The 13,018-nt window shown below is 50.7% G+C and overlaps 1 pseudogene; it reads right to left on the reverse strand.

The window, feature by feature from the left end:
- Positions 1-11,578: 11,578 nt before the first annotated feature.
- Positions 11,579-11,733, reverse strand: LOC112407537 (40S ribosomal protein S29 pseudogene; annotated as a pseudogene).
- Between the last annotated feature and the right edge of the window lie 1,285 nt (positions 11,734-13,018).

Consider the following 13,018-nt stretch of genomic DNA (forward strand, 5'->3'; position numbering starts at 1 on the left):
ATTCTATTTGATCATAGTTCATTTTAAAAATAATTTTTACTGACGTATAGTTGATTTACAACGTTGTATTAGTTTCTGCTGTACAACACCGTGAATCCGTCATACAAATACATACATCCACTCCTTTTTTAGATTCTTTTCCCATATAGGTCATTACACAGTATTGAGTAGAGTTCCCTGTGCTCTACAGTAAGTTCTTATTAGTTATCTATTGGGTTGGCCAAAAGGTTAGTTCGTTTTTTCCCGTAAGATGGCTCTAGTAGCGCTTTGCTGTCTTTAACTTCGTTCAAAACAATTTCGCTAGATCGTATTGTGACAGCTGTCACATCAGCGTGCATTTTAAAAAGACATTAAAATTAGCGAATTTTTCTGTAGCCTTTTTAATATTGAAGAGGGAAGAAAAGCAACATTTTTGGCATATTATGCTTTATTATTTCAAGAAAGGTAAAAACGCAACTGAAACGCACAAAAGAAGATTTGTGCTATGTATGGAGAAGGCGCTGTGACCGATCAAACGTGTCAAAAGTGGTTTGCAAAGATTCGTGTTGGAGATTTCTCGCTGGACGATGCTCCGCAGTCGGGTAGACCAGTTGAAGTTTATAGCGATCAAATCGAGACAGTAATTGAGAACAATCAATATTATACCACGCGGGAGATAGCCGACATCCTCAAAATATCCAAATCGAGCGTTGAAAATCATTTGCACCAGCTCGGTTACATGAATCGTTCTGATGTTTGGGTTCCACATAAGTTAAGCGTAAAAAACCTTCTTGACCGTATTTCCGCATGCGATTCTCTACTGAAACGAAACAAAAACGTTCCGTTTTCAAAACAAATTGTGACGGGCGATGAAAAGTGGATACTGTACAATAATGTGGAATGGAAGAGATAGTGGGGCAAGTGAAATGAACCACCACCAACCACACCAAAGGCTGGCCTTCATCCAAAGGTGATGTTGTGTATATGGTGGGATTGGAAGGGAGTCCTCTATTATAAGCTCCTTATGGAAAACCGAACAATTAATTCCAACAAGTACTAACTTGTTGGAACCGTTAGACCAACTGAGAACAGCACTCAACGGAAAGCGTCCGGAATTAGTTAACAGAAAACGCATCATCTTCCATCAGGATAACGAAAGACCGCATGTTTCTTTGATGACCAGGCAAAAAGTGCTACAGCTTGGCTGGGAAGCTCTGATTCATCCGCCAGGATGAATATTCACCAGACATTGCACCTTCGGATTTCCATTTATTTCAGTCTTTACAAAATTCTCTTAATGGAAAAAAATTCAGTTCCCTGGAAGACTGTAAAAGTCACCTGGAACAGTTCTTTGCTCAAAAAGGTAAAAAGTTTTGGGAAGATGGAATCATGAAGTTGTCTGAGAAATGGCAGAAGGTAGTGGAACAAAACAGTGAATATGTTGTCCAATAAAGTTCTTGGTGAAAGGAAAAATGTGTCTTTTATTTTTACTTAAAAACCGAAGGCACTTTTTGGCCAGCCCAATATTTTATATACAGTAGTGTGTATATGTCAATCCCAATCTCCCAATTTATCCCTCCCCCCTCATCATAGTTAGTTTAAATTTAAAGAGCCAGATGTGGCTTGTGGGCCCCGTATCAGTTGGTGACCACATGGCCCACAGATACCACCGTCACCCTGGTGTTGTCTGGCTCCAATCAATGTCCAGCCTATCCTTCCCTGTCGGTTACAAGATCACTGACATTGGAACTTATGTTTAAACCCCTATTTAGTCCAAGAAGAGATGCCTTACTTTCATCATATTTGCAAAGCAGATTTATATCTTTAGCTTTTCATTATACCGTTAACCTGCTGGATGATCTGTGTCTCTTCAGTTTAGGGTATAAATTCTGCCACTTCCCCAGGAGCTGCTCCCCCGTGTGTACCTGAGAAGCTGAGACAAACTGCCTGACAGGAAGGGAGAAGATAAAGTTATGTCATGAAGACTCTCAACATCAAGAAGGAATTTAGACACAATGCCCTAAGACGTGAAAAACTGTTGGCAATTTCAGAGTCGAAAGGGACAAAGGAGGCAGGCATTTAAGGAAAACCTGGTAGATTTAAAGCCTAGCAGAGCTGAATTCGAGTCCTTTAACCAGCTATGAATAAGCGACTTAACGTTTCTGAGCCTCAATTTCTTTGTCTGTAAATAGGGGATAATTCTCACCTGTATTTGTCAGGGCTCTCCAGAGAAACAGAACCAACAGATGTGTATAGAGAGAAGTTTATTTTAAGGAATTGGCTCGCATGATTATGTAGGCTGGAAGTTCCAACACCTGCAGGGTGGAGGCCCAGGGGAGCAATGTTGCAGCTCAAGTCCAAAGTCTGTCTGCTGCAGAATTCCTTTGCTCAGGGGACGTCAGGCTTTTGTTGCATTTGGGCCTTCAACTGATTGGACGAGGCCCACCCACATCATGGAGGACACTCTGCTTTATTCTAAGTCCACCGATTTAAATGTTAATCTCATCCAAAAATACCCTCGTGGAACAATGAGACACACTGCAGAACCACGTCTGACTTGCATCTGCACACCTTGGCCCAGCCAGGTGGACACACAAAGTTGCCCATCACTGCCCTGTGGTGAGGGTCACAGTCACTCATGTATTTGGCAGTGTTTTGTCAAATGCTGGAAGAACGTCATCATGGGGGAAAGAGTGTCCATGGTCTGGAGGCCACGTGTGGAACTGAGTGAGAGGGTGAAACGGGGTCCTTGCTGGCAGGAGGTGGGTCAGTGCAGAGACAGCTGGGATCTCGGGGCCCTGGATGCGTGTAGAGCGGTGGAGAAGTGAGTGTGGGTGGCGCCTTAGGACACGAGAGGACGCAGAAGACAGATCCCAGAGGTGGTCTTGTGGCTGGGTCCCGGGGGCCGCAGACACTAAAGTAAGGACTTCGTTTACTCACCGGGGCAGGAAGCCCACCCCAGGCCGGCCTCTTCTCCTAAGCAGGTTACTGTGGTTGCCTCTGCACGTGGTGTGTGTTCACTGGAACCTCTTCCCTCAGCTTCCGTGCAGCCCCTGCCTCACACTGCTCAGGTATCTGCTGAACATAAATACGCGTCTGGGGCAAACTTCCCTGATCACCCTGCACGTAATCTCCGTGCCTGAGGCCCAACCTCGGTTTTTTTTTTGTAAAGCAAGTGCCTGACAGGCTGTGACTGCAAGGCATCCACTTCTGGGCAGCGGGGGTAGGGGGCATCTCGCATAAACACATGGCCAGACCCCCAGCCAGGCCCCTTTGCTTTAGAGACCCTGGTTGATTTCAGTGACTGACGGCTTGGGCCACTTGTTTTCTCTCTTTGCGCTTTCAATTCCTGCTCTTCTGTTTTAAATTCACCAGTAAAGCCTGAGCCTGTGAAATCCCAGGCCCCCACCCTCGACCCCAGTGAAAGCAGAGCCCCAGGCCCTGCTCGCTCGCTCACCCCCGGAGCCCCTCACAACTCGCTGTGTGGCCCCAGGTGTGCCGTGTAATTTCCAGGACGTGATGGTTGCTGCTGAGGGCATCTTGCAATCAATAAGAACAATAGGGCCTGTCCTGCCACAGCGCTGGTTACAGATAGGCCGAGACCAGCAGGCAGCGACCACACGCGCAGCGACCACAGAGAACAATCTCACATGCAACAACCGTACACAACCACACACATAATATCACACACACAGCCGCCACACACACCCCATCTCTAACCCCCCAGCCTCGCCCTCCCCCTGGTCTCCCTCGTCGCTTCCACGCAGTTTGTGCACCTGCTCCCTGTCCGCCTCGCCCAGGAGCAGGGCAGCTCCGAGAGGGGAGAGCGTCCCTCCTCTCCACCGTGTCTCTGCTGCCCAGAGCCGCAGCTGGCATGTATCAGAGACACAGACAACTTGCTGAGAGAACAAATGAGTGAACAGATGAACCTGTGAGGAGGACGGGAGAGGCCGGAGCCGATGCTCCAGCCCATCCTTCCCTCCCCTCCCCCGCCCAGGCTGTGGTGGACCCGCCCAGTGTCACTCGAGGCCCCCAGGCCCTGGGTGAGCCCAGGCTGCCCAGCACTGCGGGGCCTCCTGGCAGAGCAGACGTGGCCGTTAGGAGCTTCGTCTCCAGGAGCGAAGCGGGAGCTGCTCTCACGTCTTGGCCTCCAGACGGCAGGTCCTGACCCAGAAGTGGTGGCAGGGATGCCCCCTGGTGCCCGGCTCCCCCTGGGACTCCCTTCAGGGACAGTCATCACCCTCCTCCCCCCAGCAGCCCCATCCCCACGACCCCGTGGAAGGAAGAGGCCTGTGAGACGGGCTAGGGGGGCCTCCACCTCCCTCCTTTCTCCCAGCCGAAGGGAAGCAGCTTCCCACAGGAGTGATTTTAAAGAAAAAAAAACTTACTTCATGAGTAATATTTCCAGATAAAAAGTGCCAGGCACGTAGGAGGAACTTATTATACACGTTTTAAAGGAAAGAATAAGGAGACTTTGCCAGCCTCCGGGTGGGGTGGGGAGCTTGGTGACCACGCCGGACCACAGCTGAGAGCCACGGCCGGCTGTCACGTGGCATCGCGTCACCTCCCTCAACATGCTCCTTCCCGCCCACCTGTGAGGACAGTGTTGCTGTCTGTACACAGGGACCTTAAACAGGAAACAGGTGCAGCCCCCCTGGGGTTGAGAAGGGGTAATTACAGCTTTTCCAGACCATTCGCCACCGACAGCGTGATCTCTGGGCACTGGCTGGGAGGACTCTCTTCCAAAGTGGGGAGTCCGCTGCGGTGCCGGCCGAGGCAAGGCCACGGGACAGCCGTCGGGGGCAGGCCAGTCATCCCGCCCCTCTGGGCAGGACCGAGGCAGACCATGGCCACCTCTAGACCCCTGCACGGTGCGCACTCGCCGCCGAAACAGAGGACTCCACGGAGGCCCCTGGGGATCGAGGGCCTGGGCCAGAGTCAGAAGACCTGCTTCTGGTTTCAGCTCTGCCTTGACCTCGGCGTGTGCCCTGAGCCTGGGTTTTCATCTGTCTTCTGGAAGGGGGCGGCGACACATCCTGAGGCTTGAGAGGATTTCACGAGGTGCTACATGCGAAGGCTGAGCACAGGATTGGGCCAGTCCACGGTCCCCTCTGGCCCTGCCCAGGAGGCCCTGCCTCACTGAGCGACGTGCCTCCGTGACCTGGTGGAGGAGACCGGCCCCTGGATGTCTACCCCCAGCTCTGTCCCTGACCCTCTGGCCATGAATCACACCCTTAACCCGTCACCTGATGAAAACAAGAGGCCTTGTGCAGGGGAAGCTCAGGAAGCTGCGTCCGCTGTGGGCAGATGAAGTGCCTGTCCTCTGGAGGCAGCAGCACGGGGCGGGGCGGGCACGCACGGCGGGGGGGAGGCCGGGGGTCTCCAGATTCTCTCCAGGTCTGCACGTTCATTTGCTTGCTTGGTGAGCGGTCGAAGCAGGGGCTGAGGGGACACGGGGACGCTGGTGGTAACGTCCCACGACACCACGCTTGCACTTAACATCTCCTCTTGTCCCAGAGCCCAGAAAATCCTGGTCGGATGTGACACCTCTACCAGGAAAGGCTTTGCGACAAGGCCGGTCTGCTGGCTGGAGGCCTGCGGCGACATCATTAGTACCTTCCCAGGGTGACCAGCCATCTCAGCTTACCGGGGACCGAAGTGTTCCCAGGACGTGGGACCTGGGTGAGTGTGACAACCAAGACAGCCCTGAGCATCACGGTGGGCTGCCCCATCCTTCCCATCCCAGCGACCCCCCCCAGTCATTCCAAACCAGCCTTCCTGCTTGAAGCCCTCCAGCCCATACCTCCCTCTATCCCTGCTTGCAGCAGAGAGACAGGTGGGCAAGGCTGTGCCCATCTGTGTCTCGGGCACTTTCAGGGCAGGACTAGTCTTTCTAGAAGCTGAGCTGGGTTAAGGACTGAAGGTGGACTCCACAGGTGGGTGAGAAACCAGAGGCCTGAGCCATTTTATTAATGAAAAACCAGCCACTTTGTTCACAAAGCTGGGCCCAGCCCCTCCAAGTCTCCCCCTCGGGACTGCGGGTTCCTACTTCCTGGCTGTACTTGAGAAGGCGGTGACGTGCTGCTAACAGATCTGACGAAAACACGTGTAATTTAGACACAGCAGCAAGGCGGTGGTCTCCTCCCTGGGCCTGCGTCCCGGGGGTGTCCTCTGCCCCCTCACCAAAGGAGCTGAGGGCCAGGACCAGGGCTTAGCGGCCTGGGTCACAGCCTTGGGTCTAAGGATCTAAGATGTTTCCTACTTTCAGAGCATTTGCGCCTTTCTAACTGCGACAGTCCTTACCTCACCTCATTTTTTTTCCAGAAGAGTTTTATTTATTTATTTTTCCAGCTTTACTGAGGTGTGATTGACACCGAACATTGTGTAAGTCAACTCATCACTTCGTACACCTTGAACACATCACCCCTTGACCCCGCTCAGCCTCCTGAGCTCCAGTCCCTGTGTGAGCTGCACCAGGTCCAGCCTGTCTGCTCGCCGCTCAACAGCGTCATCCAGCAAGCCCGCCAGGCTCTGCGGCGGCCCAGGCAGGGGAGGAGAGAGTCACTGCCGCATCCTGATGGGTAAAGCCACAGGCTCCAGTGACCTGAGACGCGGCCCAGATGTCCCCGCCCCCAGGGGCCCCACTTTATCCATCTCAGCCAGGCCTGAAGCCACAGGAAATACCTTTTAGGACAGACTGTACCTGCAGAGCTGTCGGCGAGAAGTCTGTGGGTCTCTAAATGCTGCACTCGTTCAGACAGATACCAAAATATAACAGAGGTGTCAGCTTTTTAAAACTGCATCTTTTATAGTTTTCTCAAGTTGAAGGAGCTTACAGCAACATCACGTCCTCTGGGTGATTGCCTGCAAAGACCACACACTGGCGCACACACACACACGTGTGCGCGCACACACACACACACACACACGTGCGCACACACCAGTGCTGAGGATGGGTGGGCTGAGGTTCTTCCCACAGTCCTTCTAAGTTATCAGCACTGACGGAGAGACAGATGTTGGAGAGGCAAGTGCAAAGGACAAGGACCCCGCTCCCAATCAATTGCTGTGACCTTCTTTGAATCATCGTGACAGAACAATTCTTATTCCAAACAGGAAGCGTTAACTCTTTATTTATTTATTTATTTACATCTTTATTGGAGTATAATTGCTTTACAATGGTGTGTTAGTTTCTGCTTTATAACAAAGTGAGTCAGCTATACATATACATATATCCCCATATCTCTTCCCTCTTGCGTCTCCCTCCCACCCTCCCTATCCCACCCCTCTGGGTGGTCACAAAGCACCGAGCTGATCTCCCTGTGCTGTGCGGCTGCTTCCCACTAGCTGTCTACCTTACATTTGGTAGGAAGCGTAACTCTTGATGGCAAACCAGAGGATCTGGTCTGTGGGACTCAAGCCACACTCCCGAGCATCGTCCATTACGATTTCTCTACGCGGAGGCCACCTAGAAGGGTGCTCACGGGAACCTGACATGTGTCACTTTGTTACTTATTTTTTAAAAAGCCTTGAAACACACAGGTATTAACACCTGTTTCACAGATGACGGGGTAGTGGCTTAGAGAGGTTGTGGGGAGACTGGAGGTGTAGGCCCTGCGAAAAGGCTGAAGACGGAGATTGCTTTCAAAAATACAAACTCTGCTTGAAGCTTCTACAGCTTCTCACGCACTGAGACTGAGTCCCGAGGCTGCCTGTGGCTGGCGAGGCCCCACCCCAAGCCCATCCACGCCTCCCTCCTGTCACCCTGCCGCACCTGGCTGGCACCTCCTCGGGGCCACCCCCCCCAAACGTGACCGTGAGAATGAGGAAGAGACGGCTATCCTGGGCGGTGCCGGCCATGCAGGCCCTCAGCCTGGAGAACAGGCTGGGCTTGGCTGCCATCCCTCCCACAACAGTCCCCAGAGCCGTACAGAGCAGCCCCCAAGCTCAAACATTCCTCAGAGAGGCCCCCGGCCCCTAGTACTTGCTAAGTCACGATTGTATTTTTTACGTGTTTATTGGTTCATACTTGCCATCACCCTCTTGGCTCAATGAGAACAGGAACTGTACCTGACTGAGGTCCATGGTACACACTAGGTATTAAATAAATATGAATCACGTAAATAATTGAATGAGTGAATGAAACAGCAAGGTACGCTTAGATTAACTAGGTCACCTATCGGATTCCGAGAGCATCTCCGATCAGGGTAAAAGACTCTCTGATGGGATGGACAGAATGGCCCCACCCAGACAATCTGGACCTTCTCCTTGTGCTCAGTGTCATATTCTAAATTTCCAGAAGAGCTCTACTTGCTCACAACTATTTCCCCCGTGGGGACCACAGTCCCTGACACACGGTAGGTACTTAATACATTTTTGTTAAATGAACAGATGTTTCTGGCAAGTGTCAGTCACATTTCTGCGTTTAAGCCAGAGTCCTATTTCCTTGATCAAATATTAACAGAAAATCATATTTTCTGGAAATTGTCAGACGATCCCTAGAAAACTCAGGGTCTGAGCATTCAAACATCAGGATGTTAAATGAGTAGCTCTTGCTGTCCTGGTCTCTTTACAAATAACAATAATACAACGCACACAGTAAATGCAAATAATCTCCCACCAAATCCAGTCTCCACCATTTTCCATCATATGCCCTTCAGAAAAGCGTCTTCCCTGAGCCTCAGTTTACGCACCTATAAATGCAGGTAATAAGGATGCCTACTACCTAGGGGTGCCGTGAGGATTAGACTAGGTTTCTCCCGGTACATGTAAGCAGCTACTATTATAATTGCTTGAACAGAAGGCATCACTTCAGAAGGAAGCCGTATACAGCTCTGAGAAAATATTGTAGAAAAGTTTTCCTGACATCATTCTATATACAGAAAAAAGTCAGGCACTTCCTTGAAATGTGCTGCCCTAATGAGAGTATTCCCTCCTGATGCCACTTCTCTGGCAATCAACAATCCAGTTTGAGGTGGATTCTGATTGAAATTACCAAAAAAAAAAAAAAAAATTGGCAACAAAAATGTATATTGCAAAACAAAATGTGTTGCTTTTAAAGTGATTTTGGAGCCTCAGTAATTAGTCTAGCAAGTTCCAAAGATACATTCTGTAGCTGTCATTCAGTATTTGTTTCCTTTGGTTATCTGCCTTTCTTTTAAAATAAATACATAAATAAAAATAAGCTGGGGAAACGTGTTCTGAAGCTGCCTGGGATGACAGGGCCCCCGCCCTGGTGGGCTCTGTTTTAGGAGGAGCCCCCTTGGATCCCACACTCTGTCTTCCTGGCAGGCTGCTCTTGGGTCACTTCTCAGCTCTGGTGGCTGCTGAAACAAGACAGATGCTGCTGTACAAAATAACTTGAGAACATACCAGAGCCTGTTGCTTCCAGCACTTGGAAAATCTTGACATTCAAATATGCAAATATTTTATGGCACGAAGCGAAAAAAAGGAGAGAGAAGGAGCTGGAAAGTCACATTTGAAATGAAACATACTCGAGATGTAAGCAAACTCTGGATTATAATTAAACTGGTGCTATTATCAGAGAAGACCTCGGAATTGGCCGCAATCCGCCCAGGGGGTCTCCTGTGTCTGCGAAGCCACTCAGTGGGTCCTCAGCCCCTCCAGGTTGGCCGGCGCGGCGTACGTGGAGCTGGGTGCACCTCCTTCTCTGCCGGCCCCCAGCCCCGTTGGCTCAAAGGGCAGCCGGCAAGTGAGAACACTGTCTTCCTCCATTTTCAACAGTGTGATATTTATGTTTATTTTAAAAAGCAGGATGTCTTCAAGGGTGTGGATTAAAACTCTGTCACGCATCCAAGTCCTCATAAGCTCTGAGTGCCCTTCTAGGAGCTGTGGAGATGCACACGGTGGGTTGTACCCTCAAACGGTGGTGTGAAAAGAAAAACAAACCGGAAGTCCCAAACCAACCTGGTCACACCGCTAACAGCTGAGCTAATTCCATCAGTCTCGTGACTTTTTAGTCTCCGTCTCCTCAGGTGTGTTAGAGGAGCTCGTCTAGAAGATTCCAAAGCCGCTTTCCCGATCTTGGGTTCTGTGAACGATGGTAGTGGGAATGTAACCGAGCAGGACCGTATGGGCCCATATCCTCGCCCGTATGGGCTCCCCTCTGAAGTAGCCAGATCATAGTACCTGATGCACACTTCCTGAGTTGCTTTACAGATGCTAAAACCACCACCAAATGGAAGATGTTAACTACCTGAGGACCCAGGCCTCCTGGAGCCTCAGGACTGATAATGTTGACCCTGTGACCTCACCATCGACCAACCAGAGAACGGTGCACAAGCTGCTCGCATGCCCTGCGACCCGCCCCCCTCACCTGGCCTCTAGAAATGCTCTGCTGAAAGCCTTTGGGAGTTCGGGGGGTTTGGGGGGCATGAGCCACCCGTCTCCTTGCTCAGCTCTGCTATAACCCTTTTTCTGCTCCAGACTCCGATGTTTCGGCATTGTTTGGCCTCACTCTGTGTCAGGCACATGAACTTGTGTCTGGTAACAGGAAGACTGGAACCAGGCAGATTCTGGTCTGAATGATGGTCTCATGATTTCCTCGATTATGTGAAGTTGGCATGTTGCTTAAGAGAATGGACCCTGGCTCTCATCTGTAAACAGGGATAACAGCTCCCATCTCACAAGGTCGCCATAAAGTTGAAACGTAACTTTGTAAGTAATGCATTTGCCATAGAGTAAATTCTGGTTTTGAGACAGGCTGGGCCCTGGGCCCTTTGCTGCAGGACCTGCACCTGGACAAACATCTCCTTGAGCAACAGATACAAAGAAACTATAAGGGACTAAAAATAACTGCACGCCAGCCGCAGGGTGTGCAAATTATCAACAACAAGATACAAAAAGGCCACAAACCAACAGCCACTTCTGAGGTGCCACAGGCAAGAGCCGGGTCCTGTGCACTATCCCTGCACACAGCACCACCGAGGGGGCGGGCAGACCACCCGAGCCCCACCTCTGGCCGGACCCTTGCATCCATCCCTACCCTCACCCCATTTAAGGGGCCAGCCCGCCCTCCTTGGGGAGCAGCAAGGGCACCTGTTACTTGCTTGCACTCCCTGTGCTGCAGGGGCCCCAGTAAAGCCTTGCCTGAATTTCCCCTCTGGCCTCTGATCAATTTCTATTGATTAATGAGTCCAAGGACCCAGGTCATTAACAGTTTCGTTCCCTCTCTCTTAGAATTTCTTCCCCTTTGTCAGGGAAGCTACAGAATTCAGCTGGATGAGAGAAGTGAGAGTTTGTGGCTGGGAACCTTCGACGGTGACCCCATGGGTGCCATGTTCTAGACACCCGAGGTAACTGTGAAGGTCTAGGCTCAGATCCAGTCATCCATGGGACTAGTCACTTAACTGAAAGACCACCCTCGGCACTTTTTATATGTAATTTTTATTATCAATCTAGCAATAGGAGGTCAACTTTACCACCTGACTTCCCCTCCCCCATAAATCACAGGCAGATATCCAGAAGTGAGTTTCATTGTGGGTATTTCTGAAGTTTAAAATTTTTTATTTTATATGCAAAAAGTTAGTATTGTTTCTGAGGAAGGTAGATATGCTTGATGACCCATTCAAGAAGTTCACACTTAGTCCAACCTAAGGAAGCTGATGTCCTTCGCGTACGGGCAGAAACACGGGCGGCGTATATTGAGCCATATTCCCGGATCACACCGTGCCGGTCTGAGCGAGAACCCTGGCCGAATTTTCCCAGATGGCTCCAGTAGAGCTGCTGGTGACCCATGTTGCTTTCTCAGCTGCAACGAGGCAGAAGCTCATTGCGGTTTTTTTGGTTTTGTTTTTTTTAATAAATTTATTTTTGGCTGTGTTGGGTCCTCATTGCTGCCCACGGGCTTTCTCTAGTTGCAGCGAGCGGGGTCTACTCTTCATTGTGGTGCGTGGGCCTCTCACTGCGGTGTCTTCTCTTGTCGCAGATCACGGGCTCTAGGCGCATGGGCTTCAGTAGTTGTGGCACACGGGCTCAGTAGTTGTGGCTCATGGGCTCTAGAGCACAGGCTCAGTAGCTGCAATGCATGGGCTTAGTTGCTCCACAGCATGTGGGATCTTCCCGGACCAGGACTTGAACCCCTGCGCCCTGCATTGGCAGGCAGATGCTTAACCACTGTGCCACGAGGGAAGCCCCTCATTGTGTTTTAACTTTATCAGTAACACTTATTTGACAGACACTGAAATTTATTGATTTAATTAATTCGCCTGATTCCTCTGGCATTTGCTCCATATTTTTTAATACTGAGACAAGCTATTTACCAGGCAGTATGCTAAGCCCACAAAATAAATGAGAGGAACATTCTTCAGTTTGATTGGATAAAGGAAGGCTGATTTATCAATAGGCTCGGCTCCAGTAAAAGACATTATTGGGAAGGGTATGGTGAAAGAAACCTCGTCATAGAGAAACACACCGTATCAATAATCTACTGCTGTTGAACAAACCACTCCGAGAAAGAAACAGTTGCTGAAAACAATAAACATTTATCGTTCTGCACAGTTTGTGGAACCCAGGAGGAAGCCGACAGCAGCTCTGCCGGATGGTCCCGGCTCAGGGCGTCTCCTGAGGCTGCAGGCAGGTATCAGCCGGGGCTGCGTCACCTACAGGCTTGACTGGGGCTAGAGGACCCACCTCCCGGTGGCTCAGTCACACGCCGGGAAGTTCCCCTGGTTTTTGGCAGGAGCTCGTCCCTAGTAGACCCCTCCACGGGGCTGCTGGGCTACCTCCTGACGAGGCAGCTGGCTTCCCACAGCTTCCCCCTTCTGTGCCTCTACAGCTTCCGACTGGGCACCCAGTTGTGGACGGGGACCTCGAAGGGTGTGGGTCCCAGCAGGTGGGGGTCATCGGGGGCCATGCTGGAGACTGGCCATCACATGGATGATTGGAGAAAGAGAATGGACTTTAGGCCACAGAGGGGGACAGGGGACAGTAATTCTAACCGAAGGCAAGGAGAGGAAGGAACAAAGCCATCCACTTTGTTGGATGGGATAGGGATGGAGATCAGAGAGCATGCAGAAGCCAC

The sequence above is a fragment of the Neophocaena asiaeorientalis genome, unplaced genomic scaffold (genome assembly GCF_003031525.2).
Source record: "Neophocaena asiaeorientalis asiaeorientalis breed wild unplaced genomic scaffold, Neophocaena_asiaeorientalis_V1.1 scaffold424, whole genome shotgun sequence".
Classification (NCBI taxonomy): Eukaryota; Metazoa; Chordata; class Mammalia; order Artiodactyla; family Phocoenidae; genus Neophocaena; species Neophocaena asiaeorientalis.